Raw genomic sequence first — 22828 nt, 5'->3', positions numbered from 1 at the left:
CCCAGTAATCACTATATACAGCTCACCCAGTAATCACTGTATACAGCTCCGCCAGCAATCACTATATACAGCTACCCCAGCAATTACTATATACAGCTCCCCCAGCAATCACTGTATACAGCTCCCCCAGCAATCACTATATACAGCTGCAACACCCTCGCCGATGCAAGGCAGAGGAGTGGTTGCGAATACGTCCCAGCCTGTGTAGGGTCTGACTAGCCCCACAGCATGTCACTACATAGTCCCTAGATAACACAGGGGAACACTGCAGTGGTAGAACCTGGCTGGTAAGGCAGGAGTTAAGTGTTTTTTGTGATGTCATCTGTGTCAGCCAATCACATTTGTTACACTCTGTTTCTGTGAGCTGCGATGTAATTGGAGGAGTAGCCACCACCTGACCAGTGGGAGTAACAAAACCCCTGTTCAGGAAACTTCTAGAGGTCAGTCAGACCCAGGAGTCTGCTGAAGCAGACTGGAGTTAATCCAGTACAGACTCTGAGGAGTCTGTGCAGCTAGCACACCAGACTAAGAGCAGGTGAGCCAGCTCCCTGCTTGAAGCATGGAGCTAATAGCTAGTTAGCAAGAGGAAAGGGGTATCATCCTACCTTTAAGGGTGATACCTGAAGCAATCCAGGATAAAGCTGAAGCATCCTTCCAGGACACAGCTACCTCCCAGCCTGCCCTTTGCATCCAGGCTGAGGATCCATCCTGTGGCTCCCTCCAACTACATCTCCAGCATTCCACCATCCTGTTAAGGCACGTTGCTACTGTTCCTGTCGGTTCCAATAAAGAACTGTAAGTTATTTTTGTTCAACGTCTGCCTCCGTCTGGTCCCTGCTACTACGGCTGTCACCATCACAGGCACCCTGTCCACCACACAGAGACTCATACCCTAGACCCCAAAGGGTTGCCCCAGGGAGAACCGCTATAGCAGCCTCTCCCTCATCATTTGTTGCCAACACCACCCTGCTGGAGACCTGCCAGGCTGTACGACAGCCCTCCGGTTCCCCCGTACCAAGCACCGTGACACTAGCGTGCCTAGGCCGCAACTGCCAGCCACTCCGGTACTGCGGGCCCCGGCTGACTCCAGGCCCCAAGAAAAGGCTAGGCCCCGGTGGGGGATGTTGCACAGCTCCCTCAGTAATCGCTGTATACAGTTCCCCCCCAGCAATTACTATATACAGCTCCCCCCAGCAATCACTGTATACAGCCCCTCAGCAATCACTGAATACAGCTCCCCCAGCAATCACTATATACAGCTCCCCCCAGCAATCACTGTATACAGCCCCCCCCCCAGCAATCACTGTATACAGCTCCCCAGCAATCACTGTATACAGCTCCGCCAGCAATCACTATATACAGCTCCCCCAGCAATCATTGTATACAGCTCCGCCAGCAATCACTATATACAGCTCCCCCAGCAATCACTGAATACAGCTCTCCCAGCAATCACTATATACAGCTCCCCTAGCAATTACTGTATACAGCTCCCCAGCAATTACTGTATACAGCTCCGCCAACAATCACTATATACAGCTCCCCCAGCAATCACTGTATACAGCTCTGCCAGCAATCACTATATACAGCTCCCCAGCAATCACTGTATACAGCTCCCCCAGCAATCACTATATATATACAGCTCCCCAAGTAATTACTATATACGGCTCTACCAGCAATCACTGTATACAGCCCCCCAGCCAGGGGCGTCGGTAGGTCAAAAGATCTGGGGCTCGTGCATCATCAGCCCCGCTGCCCGGGGATCCTTCCCTCTCTCATCGCGATCTGTGACACAGATCATGATGAGAAGGAGTGCAGGCACTGCTTTCCCCTGCAAGGACCTAGCCTCTGGGAGAATAAGACTTCCGAGGCTGAAGGACCTTTGATGATGTCATGGTGACATGACTTGCCGGGGAAAGCAGTGCAAAGAACTGCATCTGTGAGGTGAGGAGGGAATATGGGGGGCTGTGTGAGGACATTACTTACTGGGGGGCTGTGTGTGAGGACATTACTTACTGGGGGGCTGTGTGAGGACATTACTTACTGGGGGGGGGTCATGTGAGGACATTACTGGGGGGCTGTGTGAGGCACATTACTGGGGGGGGGGCTGTGTGAGAACATTACTTACTGAGGGGCTGTGTGGGCATATTACTTACTGGGGGATGTGTGAGGACATTACTTACTGGGGGCTGTGTGGGCACATCACTTACTGGGGGCTGTGAGGGACATTACTTACTGGGGGGGGGCTGTGTGGGCACATTATTTACTGGGGGATTGTGTGGACACATTACTTACTGGGGGGCTGTGTGGTCACATTACTTACTGGGGGCTGTGTGGTCACATTACTTACTGAGGGGCTGTGTGGGCACATTACTTACTGGGGGGCTGTGTGAGGACATTACTTACTGGGGGCTGTGGGGGCACATTACTTACTGGGGGGCTGTGTGGGCACATTACTTACTGGGGGCTGTGTGGGGACATTACTGGGGGCTGTGTTGGCACATTACTTACTGGGGGCTGTGTGGGGGCATTACTGGGGGGCTGTATGGGCACATTACTTACTGGGGGGCTGTTTGGGCACATTACTTACTGGGGGGCTGTGTGGGCACATTACTTACTGGGGGGCTGTGTGGGGGACATTACTTACTGGGGGGCTGTGTGGGCACATTACTTACTGGGGGGCTGTGTGGGCACATTACTTACTGGGGGGCTGTGTGGGCACATTACTTACTGGGGGCTGTGTGAGGACATTAATTACTGGGGGGGCTGTGTGGGCACATTACTTACTGGGGGCTGTGAGCGACATTACTTACTGGGGGGTTAGTGTGAGCACATTACTTACTGGGGGGCTGTGTGAGGACATTACTTACTGAGGGGCTGTGTGAGGCACATTACTTACTGGGGGCTGTGTGAGGCACATTACTTACTGGGGGGCTGTGTGAGGACGTTACTTACTGGGGGGCTGTGTGGGCACATTACTTACTGGGGGGTTGTGTGGGCACATTACTTACTGGGGGGCTGTGTGGGCACATTACTTACTGGGGGCTGTGTGGGGACATTACTGGGGGCTGTGTTGGCACATTACTTTCTGGGGGCTGTGTGGGGACATTACTGGGGGCTGTGTTGGCACATTACTTTCTGGGGGCTGTGTGGGCACATTTCTTACTGGGGGGCTGTGTGGGCATATTACTTACTGGGAGCTGTGTGGGGACATTACTGGGGGCTGTGTTGGCACATTACTTTCTGGGGGCTGTGTGGGCACATTTCTTACTGGGGGGCTGTGTGGGCACATTACTTATTGGGGGGCTGTGTGGGCACATTAATTACTGGGGGGCTGTGTGGGGGACATTACTTACTGGGGGGCTGTGTGGGCACATTGCTTACTGGGGGGCTGTGTGGGCACATTACTTACTGGGGGGCTGTGTGGTCACATTACTTACTGGGGGGCTGTGTGAGGCACATTACTTACTGGGGGGCTGTGTGGGCACATTACTTACTGGGGGCTGTGTTGGGACATTACTGGGGGCTGTGTTGGCACATTACTTACTGGGGGCTGTGTGGGGACATTACTGGGGGGCTGTATGGTCACATTACTTACTGGGGGGCTGTGTGGTCACATTACTTACTGGGGGGCTGTGTGAGGCACATTACTTACTGGGGGGGCTGTGTGGGCACATTACTTACTGGGGGGGCTGTGTGGGCACATTACTTACTGGGGGGCTGTGTGGGAACATTACTTACTGGGGGCTGTGTGGGGACATTACTTACTGGGGGGCTGTGTGAGGCACATTACTTACTGGGGGGCTGTGTGAGGACATTACTTACTGGGGGGGCTGTGTGGACACATTACTTACTGGGGGCTGTGTGGGCACATTACTTACTGGGGGCTGTGTGAGGACATTACTTACTGGGGCCCTGTGTGGGCATATTACTAACTGGGGCTGTGTGAGGACATTACTTACTGGGGGGCTGTGTGGGCACATTACTTACTGGGGGCTGTGTGAGGACATTACTTACTGGGGGGCTGTGTGGGCACATTACTTACTGGGGGCTGTGTGGGGACATTACTTACTGGGGGGCTGTGTGAGGCACATTACTTACTGGGGGGCTGTGTGAGGACATTACTTACTGGGGGGGCTGTGTGGGCACATTACTTACTGGGGGGCTGTGTGGTCACATTACTTACAGGGGGGCTGTGTGGGCACATTACTTACTGGGGGCTGTGTGGGCACATTACTTACTGGGGGCTGTGTGAGGACATTACTTACTGGGGGCCTGTGTGGGCATATTACTTACTGGGGGCTGTGTGAGGACATTACTTACTGGGGGCTGTGTGGGGACATTACTTACTGGGGGCTGTGTGAGGACATTACTTACTGGGGGCCTGTGTGGGCATATTACTTACTGGGGGCTGTGTGAGGACATTACTTACTTGGGGCTGTGTGGGCACATTACTTACTGGGGGCTGTGTGGGGACATTACTTACTTGGGGCTGTGTGGGCACATTACTTACTGGGGGGCTGTGTGGTCACATTACTTACTGGGGGGCTGTGTGGGCACATTACTTACTGGGGGCTGTGTGGGCACATTACTTACTGGGGGCTGTGTGAGGACATTACTTACTGGGGGGCTGTGTGGGCACATTACTTACTGGGGCTGTGTGGGCACATTACTTACTGGGGGCTGTGTGAGGACATTACTTACTGGGGTGCGGTGTGGGCACTTTACTTACTGGGGGCTGTGTGGGCACATTACTTACTGGGGGGCTGTGTGAGGACATTACAAATGCTGTGAGGCAGCATTTAAAAGACAGTGGCGTGTGGGCGCAGGTTGGACTGTTTTCTGTTTTCCGAATTTGCACATGTATGACAGGTATTTAACAGGTGTCTGCGCTGGGATTGTGTCGCACGTGATTGGATTTTGGCGCAGCTGTGGTGTCTTTCATACTACAGAAATCGGACAATCCAACTGATTCGGACTGAGCGCGAGATTTAAGTTTCAAATTGTGTCGCAAGACAATGCACTTACATGCACCGGGAAGAAGAAGGTGAACTGTCGGACCTGAGTGGGAATGCGACACATGAAGGATATCGAGCGCACGATCTTAGTGAATCGCCGCACGCTGTATTACAGTCGGACAATGCACTTTCTGTGAACTCCAGCGGATGGGTAAGTAAATGTGCCCCATGATGTCCTGTTCTGAGCTTTCTACTTTTGCTTCTAACCTCATAACACTGTCATCTAAGGAAAAACTTTGGTACCAAGAATGGCCAGGATTCAGGAGTTTGGATGGAATTCCGCTTCATCGAATTCAATTTCCTCCTCTCTACCTAAGTTATAGGGACCAAAATAACTTGTAAAAAAATGCTATGGATAAGGTGTTACGTTTCCTTCTCTTGAAGATGCTTTCAATATAGCGATGATTTCATCCTATGGTTTCCATGTCCTTCCTCCGCTGGCACTTGTTCAGTCCGAAGATGACACTGGGTGAAATAAGGTAAGTATAATAAAACTACAAATGGTTCTCTGACAGCCGCTTGTCCGGAGATCTCCTGAACCGTACGAACATAAATCTCAGGTCAAAATCTTAAGAAAGTCTAGTAAAACAAGCTGCGGCATACACAGACCCTGACATGGCTATATGTCAGAACATGACGGCTGGATTTATGTGGCGAGCCCCTGACTTTTACAGTTGGCAAATCTGAAATTAACTGAGTGGTACACACTATAAATATATATTTGTACTGTGAAATAAGCCCAGAACATAGTCATTTCTACATATAGGAATTTTTACGGCTTTTTGAGCGTTGCAGTATTTCTTCTTGATGCAGTGCTGTGATGTAGAGGACTCCGAGCTCGCTCTTAGAAATTCTAGCCTTAGCTCAAACTCTTCACAAGTTTTTATGCTTCAGTTATGTTCTCAGTGGCTTTATCTCGATGTGTATAAAGCCACGGATTATACTGAGCGACCTTCAATACTTGAAGAATGGCGGAGATTATGTGATACTACTAGAGCCCTGGAGGAGACTACACAATGTCTATCCATCCTGAGACTACACTAGAATAGGATGGAATGGCCTTGGTTGTTAATGAATAGATGACCTGGCCACCCCAGACAATGGAGAGATGTAAGTCTATTCTTCAGATATGGAGATTCTCATAAATCCATCTGTGTACTTACTAATAAAGCTTAAACTGCAAGAGCGCCCAAGGTTATTCTGCAACTTCACGATCAGCATTTCTCCAGCTAATTCATTACATATATTATTGCTACACAGGGTCTTCCCAGAACTATTATATTGGTGGTTTCACTTTGGAATGGGTTATCAAAACCGGTACTGAAGGGGTCTAATACCTGTCAGCCCTGTTGACCAGCTGTCGTAAGTGGAGGCAATGTTTGTCTTAGATGGTCTTGCTCCAACTCCCTCTTCTTGCCAGTATTGTCCCCTGGATCCGAACAAGTTCAGATCATACCTGCTGACTCTGAGTTTGGGTTGTATCTGGACCATGGGTGCACCAGCCATGAAGTGAGTTGAGCCTGTTGCCTCAGACAGCATAACCTCCAGCAAGGTGGGAGCAGTATTAGGGATGCAGTCACTTTCTGCAATGCCGATGCTGATTGAACCAACAGATGGGGTGGCGGGGACAGCATAATACTCTGGCAGACCATGTGCCAGCATATGGTAAATCCCCCCTTATTCCACAATGTGGCGCACTGTTTTTGGTGTACAGATTATTTTCTGCCTGGTCATGACCAATTTTCCCTTGGTTGCAGTCATTGAAAAAGTGTCTAAAAAAGGTCTAAAAAACATAAGTGTGGCGCTAGGCATTCGTTTTGTGATGCAAATGATGCCATAAGTCTCTTCCGGTTTCAGTAGGCCCCTGGGCAACAGAGCCTCAGTGGGCCCTTTTATAGTGAACTGATGTGGGGGCATTGAGAATTCAGAAACTAAAATATTCCCTAATTTATCATACCAATCAGCCCCTCATGGTTATTTTATATAAAGCCCCCCTCACCCCTTGGGTTCCTTATGTACCGCCTCATGTGGGCCCCCAGCAGGACTACTGGGACATCCGCAGTACAGAACCTTTCCTAGTAGCCAGCCTTAGTCCTGTCTGGCTAAAGATTCAAATTTTGAGTATGTTATCCACATTGTAATACTCAAAATTCCCTCAAACTCAAATTGGAAGAAGTTTGTATCCATAAATGAGGACTTGTATGGATAAAAACTGATTTATTTAGAGATGAAATCTAGAATGAGATAACAGTAATAGAGTGATAGCTCCAGCAGATGGTGCTGTTCACTCACATCAAGTACCGCTCCACTTTTCGGCTGTATTTTGAGGGTTAAACCCTCCATGTATAGAGCAGGCGGTGAAGACTTTTATTAAAGATGATGCGTCAGGGCTAATACATGCCAGGGAAGAGCAGTGCACTTTTATCTGAATGGAAGTGATCTTTTCTCAACTTTAATGGTAAAATTAATTGTAGTGCAGGATGCTGAGACTTCTGTTTCACATCGGCTGATGCCGTTTTATGATCCTTTACTATCGGATCTGTCATTATCATTTTTAGAAAATATTATAGCACCAAAGGTTTAAAAGCTAAAAGCTAATTATGTTTCCGAGGGATATTGGCGGAATCACTTAAGCAGCTATTTACTATCGCAGATTTTATCTCGCTAGCGGAATATGTGCTAATTAATAATGACCTCCGTGTCCGTGTCGTCTGCTAAATGAGAGAGGGATATTGGAGAACAAAGACAAAACTAATGAAAGTAGACCTGAGCATGAAAATTAGAAGCTGTACCATCTCCTGCGACATTTTATGGGTTATTGATGGAAGTGGAAGTGGCGCCTGTGTGGTGGAAATGGCGTGGCGGTCTGGACTGGGTGTGGTGCTGCGACTATTGGCTTAGATGTGTGGGTGTCACCCCAAGGCAATTTGTTAGCTTCCTTTCGCACATAGGGGCTCATTTACTAAGGGTCTGAATCGCGCACTTTTGTTGGGTATCCCAACGATTTCCGATTTGCACCAAATTGCCCCGGGATTTTGGCGCATGCGATCGGATTTTGGCGCATTGGCTTTCACGCAACAGAAATCAGGGGGCGTGGCCGTCAGACAACCCGACGGCTTCGGAAAAACCGCAGAATTTTAAAAATAATTTGTGTCGCAAGATCAGCACTCACATGCATCAGGACGAAGAAGGTGAACTCCGGCGGACCTCGGCACAGCAGCGACACCTGCTGGATATCAGGTGCATGACCTTAGTGAATCCCGGCAGACCCGAATCCACATCAGAGAACGCGCTGCGGGATCGCGACTGGACCGGGAAAGTAAAAGTGCCCCAGCGTGCTCATCATGTTGTAATCGTGCATAATAGAAGACAATGGCGGCTGTGAGGTAGCTGTCATTTATGCGATATAAGCAGACAAATTGATGGAGATGTTAGTTATCCCATAATCTCTCAAAATATTAAAATAATTTTCCTAGAATTATTCTACAAAAAAACACCCAAATGTCTGAATCACACTTTTTTCCATTTCACCATATATGATGCCATTGCTTTTTTTGTCATCTTCATGGCATTGAATTTTTATTTTATGGATATTCCCCCCCTCCACCTAGTTTACAGGTACATTGTAGGGAATTTTAAACAGTACCATTAGAAAATACAATTTGTCCTGGAGAAAACAAGCCCTCATATGGAACTGTGAACTGAAAAAGGTGACTAGTCTTCTAAGGTTGCCACTTGATGGAGGAGCAAACTAAAACCGAACTGCATATTGCAATGTACCCAATTCCTAATGTAAGAGTAAAATGAATGAGGTCAGTAGTGGATTATAATATAGGAAGTTTGAGCAGTGGCCCAGGGCCCAAGTCTTGTAGGGAGCCCATGACTACCAAAACCACCCACCAAATTTTATACTGAGAAGGACCTTCAACCATGAAATCCGCGTACATCTGTTCCTGCTCTCAATTCACCTGTACAAAAGAGTCATTTCAGGACCTTTGAAGGTCCTCCAAAGGTCCTAAAACAGAAGATTGAAGTAGAAGGGATGGATTCTGCAGTTCCCAAGAAGCTGATTCTAGTACCATAAGTAGGAAGTGATTCCAGACTTGTAGGGACTATAATATTCATACAGTCCAGGGCCCACGGTCTTAATCCACCCCTGAGTGTGGTTCTTTTCTAAGTTCCATTTCCAGTACAGTACAGACTGTATTCTGTTATTTGTAGGGCTGTGTAGACATATTTTTTAGATCATTACATGTAAATTGGATCCTCGACTTTGAAGATGTGAGGGAGTGGGATTGATTCGGGGAGGCTGTGTACTGCTCATTTACCACAAATATAAAAGTAAAAAAGATGAAAGTTTATGGCGCAGCCTCAGCGCTGTCATATCAAGCAAGGGAGGAACATCGCTCCGGGTTTCGCTGAGGACGATTCGTTATGGATTGCTGTAAAGGACACCAAATTACGAGGAAATACTTAATATTACATTGCGAGTTTTTAATTTAGATTGTAATTGAAAGTTTTTTTTTTTTTCCAAAATGCAGGTCACTTTTGAAGCATTAATGGAAATGACATACTGGAAATTGAATGCTATGGGGGGAAAGTCTGCCTGGTTCTGGAAATTATTAATGCCACGTCCTCTTCAAGGATGCTGGAAGGGATTATCCACAGAAAGACAGAGGATGAAAGAGAGTGGGAAATAATTGTTACATTTCCGACTCTGACCTGTACGGAGATACTGAATAAATAATCCTCTCCATTCATTGGATGCTTTGTACCCCTGACACTGTCATGGAAAGTAATTATACGCTGACATTGTATCGGACTGACAGCATATATGTTATCCATAAAGATGTCTGTACATAGAGTGGGGAAAATAAGGATTTATTCAGCCACCAATTGTACAAGTTCCTCCACTTGTAAAGACGAGAGCGGTCTGTACCTGACATCATAGGTACAACCTCAAATATAAGAGACAAAATGTGAAAACAAATCCAGAAAATCACATTGTTGGATTTTTAAAGAATTTATTGCAAATTAAGGAGGTTTGCACTCAAAATCTCACGCTACACGGCCCCATTCATTCTTTCATGTACACGGATCAGGCGTCCTGGTCCCTTTGCAGAGGAACGGTCCCTCATCATGATGTTGTCACCCCTATCAGACGGTAGCTCTGATGTTCTTTGGATACAGCTCAACATTCACTCTTCTCCAATCATGACGAGTTGTGTTTCTACCAAACTGTGGTTTCATCTGACCACATGACATTAGCCGAATTCTGAAACATTCATATGCTCTCTGGCAAACTTCATATGAGCCTGGAAATGTAGTGACTTAAGCAGGAGACACGCCAAGCATATGCCTGGCTTCCATATATACTAGGGGCGGGTGCTGGGCTACCCTATATCCTGGGGGCAGGTGCTGGGCTACCCTATATCCTGGGGGCGGGTGCTGGGCTACCCTATATCCTGGGGGCAGGTGCTGGGCTACCCTATATCCTGGGGGCAGGTGCTGGGCTACAATATATCCTGGGGGCGGGTGCTGGGCTACCCTATATCCTGGGGGCAGGTGCTGGGCTACCCTATATCCTGGGGGCAGGTGCTGGGCTACCCTATATCCTGGGGGCAGGTGCTGGGCTACCCTATATCCTGGGGGCAGGTGCTGGGCTGCCCTAAATCTTGGGACAGTGTTCTGGACATACACATATATAGGAGGGTGTCCTGGGCTACTCTATATCTGGGGGGCAGGTTCAGGGCTACCACATATCCTGGAGGCAGTCTCCAGGACAAACCAATATACTGGGAGCAGTGTGCTTGATATACCTATATAATGAGGGCAGGTGCTGGGCTACCCTATATCCAGGGGGCAGGTGCTGGGCTGCCCTATATCCTGGGGGCAGTGTTCTGGACATTCCTATATACTGGAGGTGGGTATTTCTGGGGGGCGGGTTCAGGGCTGCCATATAGCCTGGAGACAGTCTCCTGGACAAACCAATATGCTGGTGCTACCCTGTATCATAGTATCATAGTATCACAGTATATAAGGCTGGAAGGAGACGCAAGTCCATCAAGTCCAACCTTCAAGAATTAAATAAATGTTTTATCCCCATAACCTGTGATATTTTTGCTCTCCAGAAAGGCATCCAGACCTCTCTTGAACATGTACATAGAGTCCGCCATAACAACCTCCTGCGGCAGAGAGTTCCACAGTCTCACTGCTCTTACAGTAAAGAACCTTTGTCTATGGTGATGGTAAAATCGCCTCTCCTCTAGGCGTAGAGGATGCCCCCTTGTCCTGGTCACAGGCCTAGGTATAAAAAGATCTTTGGAGAGATCCTTGTACTGTCCGTTCAGGTATTTGTACATTGTAATGAGGTCTCCCCTCAGTCGTCTTTTTTCTAAACTGAATAATCCCAAATTTTTTAATCTGTCAGTGTATTCTAATCCCCCCATTCCCCTAATAATCCTGGTTGCTCTCCTCTGCACCCGTTCCAGCTCTACTATATCCTTTTTATACACTGGTGCCCAAAACTGTACACAATATTCCATGTGTGGTCTGACCAGGGATGTGTATAAGGGCAAAACTATGTATTTATCATGAGAATCTATTCCTCTCTTGATACATCCCATTATTTTATTCGCTTTAGCAGCAGCCGCCTGGCTCTGGGCACTAAAATTAAGTTTACCATCCACCAATACCCCCAAGTCCGTTTCAGCTTCAGTTTTACTAAGTAATTGACCATTTAGAACATAATTGTACTTTTTGTTTCCATGGCCCAAGTGCATAACTTTACATTTATCTACATTAAACCTCATCAACCATTTCTCTGCCCATCCCTCAAGCTTCCACAAATCCCTCTGTAATGCTAAACTATCGACCTCAGTATTTATTACTTTACACAGCTTAGTATCATCTGCAAATATTGAAACTTGACTGTGTAAACCCACTACAAGGTCATTAATAAAAATATTAAAAAGAAGTGGCCCCAATACTGACCCCTGTGGCACTCCACTGGTAACATCAACCCAATCTGAGAATGTGCCATTAATGACCACCCTCTGTTTTCTATCACTAACCCAATTACTTACCCAAATACACAGATTTTCTCCTATTCCCAGCAGTCTCATTTTATATACCAACCTTTTATGTGGCACGGTGTCAAATGCCTTTGAAAAGTCCAGATATACAACATCCACAGCGTCCCCCAGATCCAGTCTTGAACTTACCTCCTCGTAGAAACCAATCAGATTAGTCTGACAGGACCGATCTCTCATAAACCCATGCTGACGCTGGGTTATAAGGTTGTGCACAGTGAGATACTCCAGGATAGCATCTCTAATAAACCCCTCAAATATTTTCCCTACCACAGCAGTTAGACTCACGGGTCTGTAGTTTCCAGGATCGCTATTTGTTCCTTTTTTGTATATTGGTACCACATAACCAGTCCTCAGTGAATCTTCAAATATTAAAAATAACGGTTTGTCTATCACCCTACATAATTCATGCAGAACCCGGGGGTGTATGCCATCTGGCCCCGGTGATTTATCTATCTTAGTGGTTGCTAGGCGGCGCCGTACCTCTTCCTGGGTTAAACTGTTGACATTCCAGAGAGAATTTACATTATTCCTCATTGTGTCTTCCACCAGGGGATTTTCCTGGGTGAAGACAGTTGAGAAGGCGACATTCAGTAGATTGGCCCTTTCCTCATCTCCTTCCACCATGATCCCCATGTTATTTCTAAGGGGACCCACACTCTCTGTTTTTAGTTTCTTATCATTTATATACTTGAAAAATAATTTGGGATTATTTTTGCTCTCCCTGGCAATATTTCTCTCAGTCTCTATTTTTGCGGCCTTTATCTGCTTTTTACAGGATTTATTTTTCTCTCTATAATCCTGTAATGCCTCATCGCTACCTTCACGTTTTAGCACCTTAAACGCTTTATCTTTCTCGCTTATTGCTTTCCTTACAAGACTCCTGGGGGCAAGTGCTGGGTTGCCCTATATCCTGGGGGCAAGTGATGGGTTGCCCTATATCCTGCAGTAAGTGTCCTGGACAAACCAATATACTGGGGGCAATGTGCTTGACATACCTAAATACTGGAGGCAGGTGCTGGGTTAATCTATATCTTGAGGGCAGGTGCTGGGCTACCCTGTATCCTGGGGGCAGGTGCTGGGCTATCGTATATCTTGAGGGCAGGTGCTGGGCTACCCTGTATCCTGGGGGCAGGTGCTGGGCTGCCCTATATCCTGGTGGAAATGTTCTAGACCTACCTATATACTAGGGCAGATGGTGGGCTACCTTACATATTGGGAGGAGTCTGCTGGTAATTCCATCAGTGAGGAGAAGCTGTGCCCGATGCATTTTCCAGCCTCCGCTTATAAGTTTTCCCAGTTTTTTGTGGTATAGTTAGGTGCTTCAACTTATATTTGGGTCAGCCTATACTTGATATGCGGTATATGCAGTATTTCCTACCCCACACTCCTTTGGCACAGCATGCATGGGATGGATGTGCCGCTATAGTGCGTCCACGCCTGCCAATACTTCTAAGCAGGACACATGCAGCTTCTGATCTGCACAAGTAAATGAGAAGTTGTATTTAAGATGAGCAGAGCACGTAATATCGGGAGAAATGTTTTACAGTCTTGTTTATGGGATGCGAGCCACAGCAATAGATTCCTCTTTAATCAGGTATTTTATATTCCTTCAATGATTATTTATTAGTGAATGTACTTTCAGGTTCATGGAAATGCACCAACAACTGCATAAAATGTGGATTTTACATTCAGAATGGGTTCGAAAAGCCGCAGTGTAAATGTCATGCTCTGATTTTGGGGGAAGGTGATTATACAATCTCAAGCAATGCTAATCCTTACACATAATTTTTTTAGTCCAAAATAACTGGACTTGAGAAAGTCAAAATATTCATGGGTTCCCTATATCTAAATAGTGAATCATTATCATCAGAAAGGGAGTTCAGAAGTTTTAATCAGTTTTTCAATCCCTTATCTCCGGGGATCTTTTCCCAGTTGACCTGGATCCCATTTAGTTGTTGTCACCATTCATAATGAGAAGTCATGGACAGAAGAAGAGAGGAGCAACCAAAACTTGCATTAACTGGCACTAATTTATATGTGAATGAGAAGTTGAGAAGAAACAAGAAACAATTGCATTTCACATATGAATAAAGTCCCCCTCACCCTCCCTTTTGACAAATTTTCCCTTTAACCAAATGGAAGCCATGTTAGACCCTTTACCTACCATGATACACCTTTACATCATGGTGTGGTTTAGGATGTTTGGAGAGGGCTCATAGGGTGAGGCCTCCTCATACAGGGCAGGTGTCTGCTGTATACTTATCACCTTTAGCTACATGGTATTAAACATGTTAGAAGTTGCCACAATTACTGCCCCCTCCTGTGACGTCATTAGTGAGCTATCAATAGTCTCTCGGAAACTCCCAGGCCTGTCATTTGCCTCTCTATTTTGCTGCCCTGTATACCTGTTTACTGGCTCTGCAACTGGAATGGTAACTTTTCCGGCCCCTATATCCCGGTTAGGCAGGGAGGGGGAGGTGCCGGGCTGTGGTGTGGGCTAGGGTAGCATATCCCAGCACTTTGCACTGCCTATGCCAGGTTCATCCACAGGCTATAATGTCGTTCTACACCAGGCAGGAACTGGCTGGCACTGAGGATATATCAAGAGGTTTTAGTGTTGGCCACGTGGCACCAGTACTTTATAAATCTCGGCCGAAGAGTCATAGAGCATGAAAATATAATACTTTGGGGGTTGCTCCAAGCAATTATGATTATTTTCTCCTTTACAACACCTCCACACCAAGCGTGCATGGAAGGGGGGGGGGGTTGAGTGGGTTGTCATGTGATGTTTCTGTGCCTGCACACTCACTATAGCTAGCGACTGCTTAAAGGGGTTGGCCACTTTACCTCATGTTTTTGTAATTTGTGTGTGGGGGGCAGGATATTAGGTCATTTGACAATATCCATCTATGAATAGCTCTGCTCTGCTTTCTTGATATGTAAAGTGAAGCCTCCTGTCTTTTACCTCGTCAGTCAGACATTCCTGACAATAAAATGGCCGCAGATGGAGGGTCATGTGATCTCTAACTGTCCATGAACAATCATCCTGTCAGGACCCTAGTGTTGTGTTCATGAGGTTATGTATCATATGATATAATATCATATGTATATCAAATGTAGCTTATGTATCCTGGCCGGGTGATTATTCATGGATCTTTAGAGATCACATGATCCTCCATCTGCGCCCACTTTATGATCAGGAATCTCTGGCTGATGAGGTAAAAGACAGGAGGCTTCACTTTACATATCAAGAAAGCGGAGCAGAACTATTACTAGATGGATATTGGTAAATGACCTCATATCCTGCCCCCCACTTATACACATATTACAAAAACCTGAGGTAACGTGGCAAACCCCTTTAAGCCTGTAAAGTCACTGATAATAAAGCAATTCTATACCAGGCCAAGTCTGATGTATTCACTGGATCGGAGAGGGCGTGGCTTTCATCTTTCGGCGGTCCACAAAGCACTGGGGTATGATAAATATCAGTTTTGCTTGGAGCCCTCCCATAATAGTTTCCTTAATCTGGATTAATAGTACAATCAATGTAACAAGCACCTTAAGATGAAGATCTTCCCATTTGGTCTTAAAGACTACTATTCCCCAAGAGCAATTCCAACGCTTTCGACTGAGCAGGTATAAAATTCATTGTGGTCCGGTGCAGCAGCGATATCTGGATTTATGTGGATCTAGGTTTTACCTCCAGCTATGCACAAAGTTTATTTCTTCTCTAACAATTTGTCTTGAAAGAGCAAAGTGTTATTAGTGTGACCAGCATCTCTCAGGCGTAGACAGGCAGAATAAAATACTCTTCATTAATCACTATATCAATATTGGAAGTCACCGCCATTCCATTATTTGCTGTAAATAAATAAACAAAATGTGACATTTGGAAAGAAAACTACCAGAAAAGGGAAAATATCACAGCACACTATTATTATAATTTGCAGGATTTCATTACCCATCATTCAACTCCAGACATTCATTCACATGTCAATAGAAAATATGTGACACAACCATCTGTCAATTTCCATTGTAGCGAGAAAACTGCGAAAAAGGCTAAATAAATGAGAGAACCAATCCAAATGTGTTTAGTAAAGAATGTCCCCGGCTGAGAACTGATGGTGAGAAATTGATAGTGAGAGTTAAATGAAATGGTAACCACATTTGTTTTCCTGATGTATAGACGTCATTGGGTGAGCAAATGACTTAAAGGGGTTATTCCAACTTTGAAAGTTATTTCCTACCCACAGCTTAGGGAATAACAAGCTGATCGCTGAGGGTCTAAGTGATGGGGCCCCTACCATGCACTGGAATGGGGACTTGTTCTCATTCATTGATCAAGTAGCTGGAAAAACTGGTAAGGAAGTAATAGCTTTCCTTATGGAGACTTTGACAATTAAGGCAGCCTTGGAGCCGTGTGGAGACTTATAGCCATTGATGCTCCACTGGAGGAAATATGCAAATATATTTTCCAGGATGGAATACCAAAAACTATGCCCCTTTTAGCTACCTTTAAGGCAGCACCCTTAACATCAACCATGACTTTCAAGAAGCCTAAAGACATGATATGCGATTAAAGCCAAACCAGTATATCTAATCCAGAAGGAACACATTTCCAGAGAGCCCAGATAACAGACAGAGAAACTATATAAATCTCCCTCTCTCTGCCACTTTTTAGCTTTCTACGACCCGCACACCCTTATGGGTTGTAGACCGGGCGGGGAGCAGGGCAAGAGGAGGGACCAGCAGTTGGACACCAATCAGCTTGTTATCTTCTATCCTGTAGATATGTAGGTCTTAGCATGCAAACCCTTTGAAGGAAGTAGTTTCAACTAAATGGTAGAACCTTTTAGAGACAAAGGGGGTTATGATGTATTGATGTATCCGTCAGGGTCCTGCTCAGCTGAATTAAAAGTGAAAATTTGCCAGCTGAAGCAAGTGCGCAGGCGCAGGGACAGGAACACCCCGCCGGCCGTGCCCACCCTCCAGTCAGACAGACCCCCTGGTGTGAAGGTGATGCATAGGGGAATATAATTACATACTATAAGCTGACATGGTCTGGAAGCACTGATAAATATCCCCCCAAGTGTCCAAACAACCAATAACCACCTATTTATCACAAAGTGCCAAACTGGCATTTTTAGTAGTAACTTATTAGTCTCTACTCTTTCACAGCTTTTAATTGTATTGGCATCCTGAGACCACCAATACAGTAGAAAGAAAATTGAGAAATTCAGTGTATCACTGTATCTTCCCTTCAGGGACCCCCGAACAGAAAGAATTATTTGGTCCAGAGCAGGAGCTCCAATTATCATCTAGCTCTGTCCACACCTTCTCGCTCCTCCTTTAGTCAAAGACAGCCAAGGACGTGTCATTGTAAAATAGGATTGAACGTGGCACATCCGGGACTGCCTAGGACTGCAGAAGGAGGCCTTGAGTCCTGTCTGGAGAACTCTGTGCTTGGGTGTCCACAGAGAAGGCTTCGAGTGCCACCTCTGGCACCAGTGCCACAGGGTCACCACCAGTGGAATAGACTCAGGTTCAACTTGATGGTACTGGATCAATGTGAAAAATATCTACCAAGCATCCCTACCATTATATCGCATTTATAATACCACATTGGGCTCCTCATATTTGGAAGACACAATGCACCCTTTCAATTTACACCTCTGGAGTGAGGAGGTATTAGCTTTCTTTTTCAATCGTTCAATGTGGATCACGTGTGGTGTGATGACTGAAGTTCTATGATTATTTCGTAGCAATAGAGGTGTCCTGACCTTTGATTTAAACAAGATTTCTATGGTAGGATTGAGCTGTAAGAGAATAAAACAGTATAAAGAAAATAAGCTTCTATGATCTCTTAGATGAGCTGGTGTTGAAGGTGTTGATATGAAGATCAATGAATTGTGTAGAGCATAACAAGAAGAAGCCATCTCAGATGACATTCTGAAGGACAAGTTCATACAACAGGAGGTACAAGACTTGTGTTTTAATTTTAGTATTGCAGTAGTGTTGGTGAGGTGTAAAATTGCATATTCCTTAATAGGGTCATTGAAGGAGACGTAGACAGTTACCTTTTTCTTAGGGGATTCAATGTTGGATTAATGGATCTGTTCATCATCAGATATTAGTTTGGGTGTATTATACAAATTGTTTTTAAAATTATATCTTTTATATGTTAGTTTACATTTTTTTGTAACGTTGTTGAGAGTTAGTTGACAACTACGTTGACTATGTTAGTTGTCAACTATGCAAGAACCGTTAAAAAAATAATAGTTCATCCATGACCCACCTCTGGAGACCAGACAAAGGAAAGCTTTGAATACAGCTGCACTCCTTCTGTGCATAGTCTGGACTTATTACCTTACTTAGGACTTCAGTGGGTTTAATAAAGCTGACATTAATCTCTCACCCTCTGCAGATTCTGCACCGTTCTACACAGCAAAGCTGACAAGAGAGCAAATCAGTCTACAAAGCAAAGCTGGTGAAGGAGCAAGCCTTTCTAAACAGTAAAGATTGTACCAGTCCAAACTGCAAATCTGACAAAGAAGCGTACCAATCCATACTGCAAATCTGACAAGGGAGTGTACCAATCCATACTGTAAATCTGACAAGGCAGCGTACCAATCCATACTGCAAATCTGACAAGGGAGTGTACCAATCCATACTGTAAATCTGACAAGGCAGCGTACCAATCCATACTGCAAATCTGACAAGGGAGTGTACCAGTCCATATGGCAAATCTGACAAGGTAGAGTGCCAGTCTACAAATAAAAGCTGGTAAGGGAGCAAACTAGTCTACCAAACAAGGCTTTCAATGGAGAGTACCAGTCCATATTGCAAATTTGACAAGGCAGAGTCCCTGGCTACACAGGAAAGCTTACAATGGGAAATACCAGTCTTTAAAGCAAAGCTGACAAGGGGGAAATATAATCTACCCAACAAAGCTTCTAATGCAGAGTACTAGGCCATACTGCAAATCAGACAAGGGGGTGTGCTAATCTACACAGTCTGTTGCAAGGGAGGCCACCAGTCTATTCAATAAATCTAACAATAAAGAATACCAGTCTATTCAATAAATCAGATAAGGGAGAGACAAAAAAGCATTCCAGTCTACAAAGCAAATCCAACAGAGAATCAGACCAGTCTACATAGCAAAGCTAGCAAGGGAGAGTATATGTATACACAGCAAATCTAACGGGGAGAGTTCCAGCCTACAGAGCAAAGCTAACAAGGGAGGTAACCAGTGTAATCAGCGCATCTAACAAGGGAGTGAACCAGTCTGCAGAGAAAAGATGCCAAGGGAGAGAACCATCGCCATTACATTAGTAACCAGCTCAGACTGGAAAGATGTATTCCTACAAGCTTCAGGTGGGACAGCAACTGCACTACTCACAGCAGCAGTCAGATGACGGCTCTAGTATGGAGGCCAGATAGGACCTACAGCACAGAGACTTTAAGACAAGTGAGACAGCTCTGGGCTTAGGCTTTTAAACTACAAATCTGCAATAAGTTTATGTGTCTCCATTTTAAGGGCAAATGTCATGTGTTTGTCTGTTGCTTCTTTTGCCTCCTGGTCCTTATTTCTACAAACCTCAAGACCATCCTGATGCCCCATCTGTGGGGAGACAATACCTACAAACTGTATGTATGTAGAGTTACATCAACCTACATCCCCCTTTTTACTGTAGTAAGCACTAGAGATGAGCGAACATACTCGTCCGAGCTTGATGCTCGTTCGAGCATTAGCGTACTCAAAACTGCTCGTTGCTCGGACGAATACTTCGCCCGCTCGAGAAAATGGCAGCTCCCGCCGTTTTTCTTTTTGGCGGCCAGAAACAGAGCCAATCACAAGCCAAGAGACTCTGCACTCCACCCAGCATGACGTGGTACCCTTACACGTCGATAGCAGTGGTTGGCTGGCCTGATCAGGTGACCCTGGAATAGACTAGCCCCTGCCTGCGCTGCTCGGATCATTTTGTGTCTGGATGCCGCTAGGGAGAGAGCTGCTGCTGGTCAGGGAAAGCGTTAGGGTGTTCTATTAGAATAGTGTTAGGCAGGAGTGATTCTACAAGAACCCAACAGCCCTTCTTAGGGCTACAATAACGTTATACTTTTTTTTTTTAATTTGCTTGTGGCTGGGCTTGCTGGCACTAGTAGTGCAGCTAGTACCATATTGTGAGGAATTTGCATGGGGACTTGCTACCGTTGTGTTTAGCTCTTAGTGACACACATATCCACCTCAAACACCGAAGTGGGACAATTTATTAGGGGTTTGAGTAGAATTAGGCAGAGTATGCTGATTTTATTTTTTTTTAGCTGTATTTCATTTTATAGCTCAAACTCATCTTGCAAAGCACAAAATCCAGTTGTGTGCTGTCAGTGTAGGTTAGAAACTAGCCATAGCAATAGGATAGCATCGTTTTGTTAAAAAAAATAAAAAACTAAAAAAAAAATAAACACAATTTTTTTTTTTTTTCAAGTTTACACTTTAATTTGGAAAATGTTTAACCCGAGGGCTAGGACGAGGACGAGGGCGTGGACGTGGGCGTCCAACTACTGCAGGGGTCAGAGGCCGTGGTCCTGGGCGGGGTGAGACACCACCTGCTGATGGGGGAGCAGGGGAACGCCGCAGAGGTACACTCCCTAGGTTCATCATGTCTCAAGTTACTGGGACTCGTGGTAGAGCACTGTTGAGGCCAGAACAGTGCGAAGAGGTGATGTCGTGGATTGCGGACAATGCTTCTAGCCATTTGTCCACCAGTCAGTCTTCCACGCAGTCCACCCATGTCACCGAAATCGGCACTCCTCCAGCTCCTCCACCTCAGCCTCCTTCCCCCCAGTCTGCCCCCTCCCACCAAAATTTGGCATTTGAACCGGCATACTCTGAGGAACTGTTTTCTGGACCCTTCCCACAGTCACAAACCACTTGTCCTGCTGCTGCTGAGCTATTTTCCGATGCCCAGGTTTTCCACCAGTCGCAGTCTGTGGGTGATGATGACATTATTCACGTAGTGGAAGAAGTGTGTAAAGAGGTGTCGGACGATGAGGAGACACGGTTGTCAGACAGTGGTGAAGTTGTTGTCAGGGCAGGAAGTCCGAGGGGGGAGCAGACTGAGGGATCGGAGGATGATGAGGTGACAGACCGGGTGAACACAGTGCTTCTGAGACGGAGGCGAGTCCTATAGCAGAACAGGTTGGAAGAGGCAGTGGTGGGGCCGGATGGAGAGGCAGGGCCAGAGCTGGTGCATCAGCGCCAAATGTTGCCCGTAGTCAAGCTCCCGTGGCGAGGGCTAGATTTTCAGAAGTCTGGAGGTTCTTTAAAGAAACACCGGATGACCGACGGACTGTGGTGTGCAACCTTTGCCAAACCAGGATCAGCAGGGGTTCCACCACTACTAGCTTAACTACCACCAGTATGCGCAGGCATCTGAATGCTAAACACCCCACTCAATGGCACCAAGCCCGTTCACCTCCGGCCGGGCACACCACTGCTCCTTCCCCTGTGTCATCTGCTAGTCAGCCCCCTGCCCAGGACCCCGGCCCAAACACCTCCCGTGCGAAAACCCCATCTTCGCCTCCACGATCCTCCACAGCATCCACCAGCGTTCAGCTCTCCATACCCCAGACGCTGGAGCGCAAAAGGAGGTATAGCGCAACCCACCCACACGCCCAAGCCCTCAACGTCCACATCTCCAAGTTGCTTAGCCTGGAGATGCTGCCCTATAGGCTGGTAGAGACCGAGGCCTTTCGAAACATCATGGCGGCGGCCGCCCCTCGGTATTCGGTCCCCAGCCGCCACTACTTTTCCCGATGTGCCGTCCCAGCCCTGCACAAGCACGTGTCAGAGAACATCCTCCATGCCCTGACCAACGCCGTTTCTGACAAGGTCCACCTGACCACGGACACGTGGATGAGTGCTGCCGGGCAGGGCCACTATATATCGCTGACGGCACATTGGGTTAACTTGGTGGAGGCTGGGACCGAGTCTGACCCTGGGGCTGGTCATATACTGCCGACGCCAAGGATTGCGGGGCCTACCTCGGTCCAGGTCTCAAAGGCCTACTATGCCTCCTCCTCCTCCCACCCCTCCTCCACCTCCTCCTCTGAATTACCATCCGTGGGCATGACGCCATCAGTCGGTAGCTCTAGGCACAGCAGCAGTGCCATCGCTAAGCGACAGCAGGCGGTGCTCAAACTGCTGAGCCTAGGCGATAAAAGGCACACCGCCCAAGAGTTATTACAGGGAATCACGGCGCAGACTGATCTGTGGCTGGCACCGCTGAACCTGAAGCTAGGCATGGTTGTGTGTGACAACGGCCGTAACCTGGTGGCAGCTCTGCAACTCGGCAGACTGACACATGTGCCATGCCTGGCTCATGTGTTAAATCTCATAGTTCAGCGTTTCCTCAAGACATACCCCAATCTGTCTGATTTGCTCACGAAGGTACGCCGCATCTGTGCGCATTTCAGGAAGTCCAGCACAGATGCTGCCACTCTCAGGGCAGCGCAGCGCCGCCTCCAACTGCCCGCTCACCGACTGTTGTGCGACGTGCCCACGAGGTGGAATTCAACACTAACCATGCTATCCAGAGTTTACCAGCAGCGCAGAGCGATTGTAGACTGCCAGATGTCAACTTCCACCAGAACTGGTTGTCAGGTCAGTCAGCTTCCTCAAGTCTACAATGAGGAGTGGACGTGGATGTCTGATATCTG

General features: G+C 46.7%; 1 long non-coding RNA gene across 3 annotated transcripts; it reads left to right on the top strand.

Annotated features, from left to right (window-relative positions):
- The first annotated feature begins 1913 nt into the window (after nucleotides 1-1913).
- LOC140120686 (uncharacterized) lies at nucleotides 1914-19713 on the top strand. 3 transcript variants are annotated; one of them, XR_011853944.1, is made up of 3 exons: nucleotides 1914-1941; nucleotides 17977-18085; nucleotides 18534-19713. It is a non-coding gene; the product is annotated as an uncharacterized lncRNA (long non-coding RNA). The 3 variants fall into 3 exon arrangements; XR_011853943.1 differs by lacking the exon at nucleotides 1914-1941 and adding an exon at nucleotides 14481-14541; XR_011853942.1 differs by lacking the exon at nucleotides 1914-1941 and adding an exon at nucleotides 17039-17125.
- The last annotated feature ends 3115 nt before the right edge of the window (nucleotides 19714-22828 follow it).

This window comes from Engystomops pustulosus, chromosome 3, assembly GCF_040894005.1.
Source record: "Engystomops pustulosus chromosome 3, aEngPut4.maternal, whole genome shotgun sequence".
NCBI lineage: Eukaryota > Metazoa > Chordata > Amphibia > Anura > Leptodactylidae > Engystomops > Engystomops pustulosus.
The sequence above is the reverse complement of the archived record's forward strand: the minus strand, read 5'-3'. Positions and strand labels throughout refer to the sequence as shown.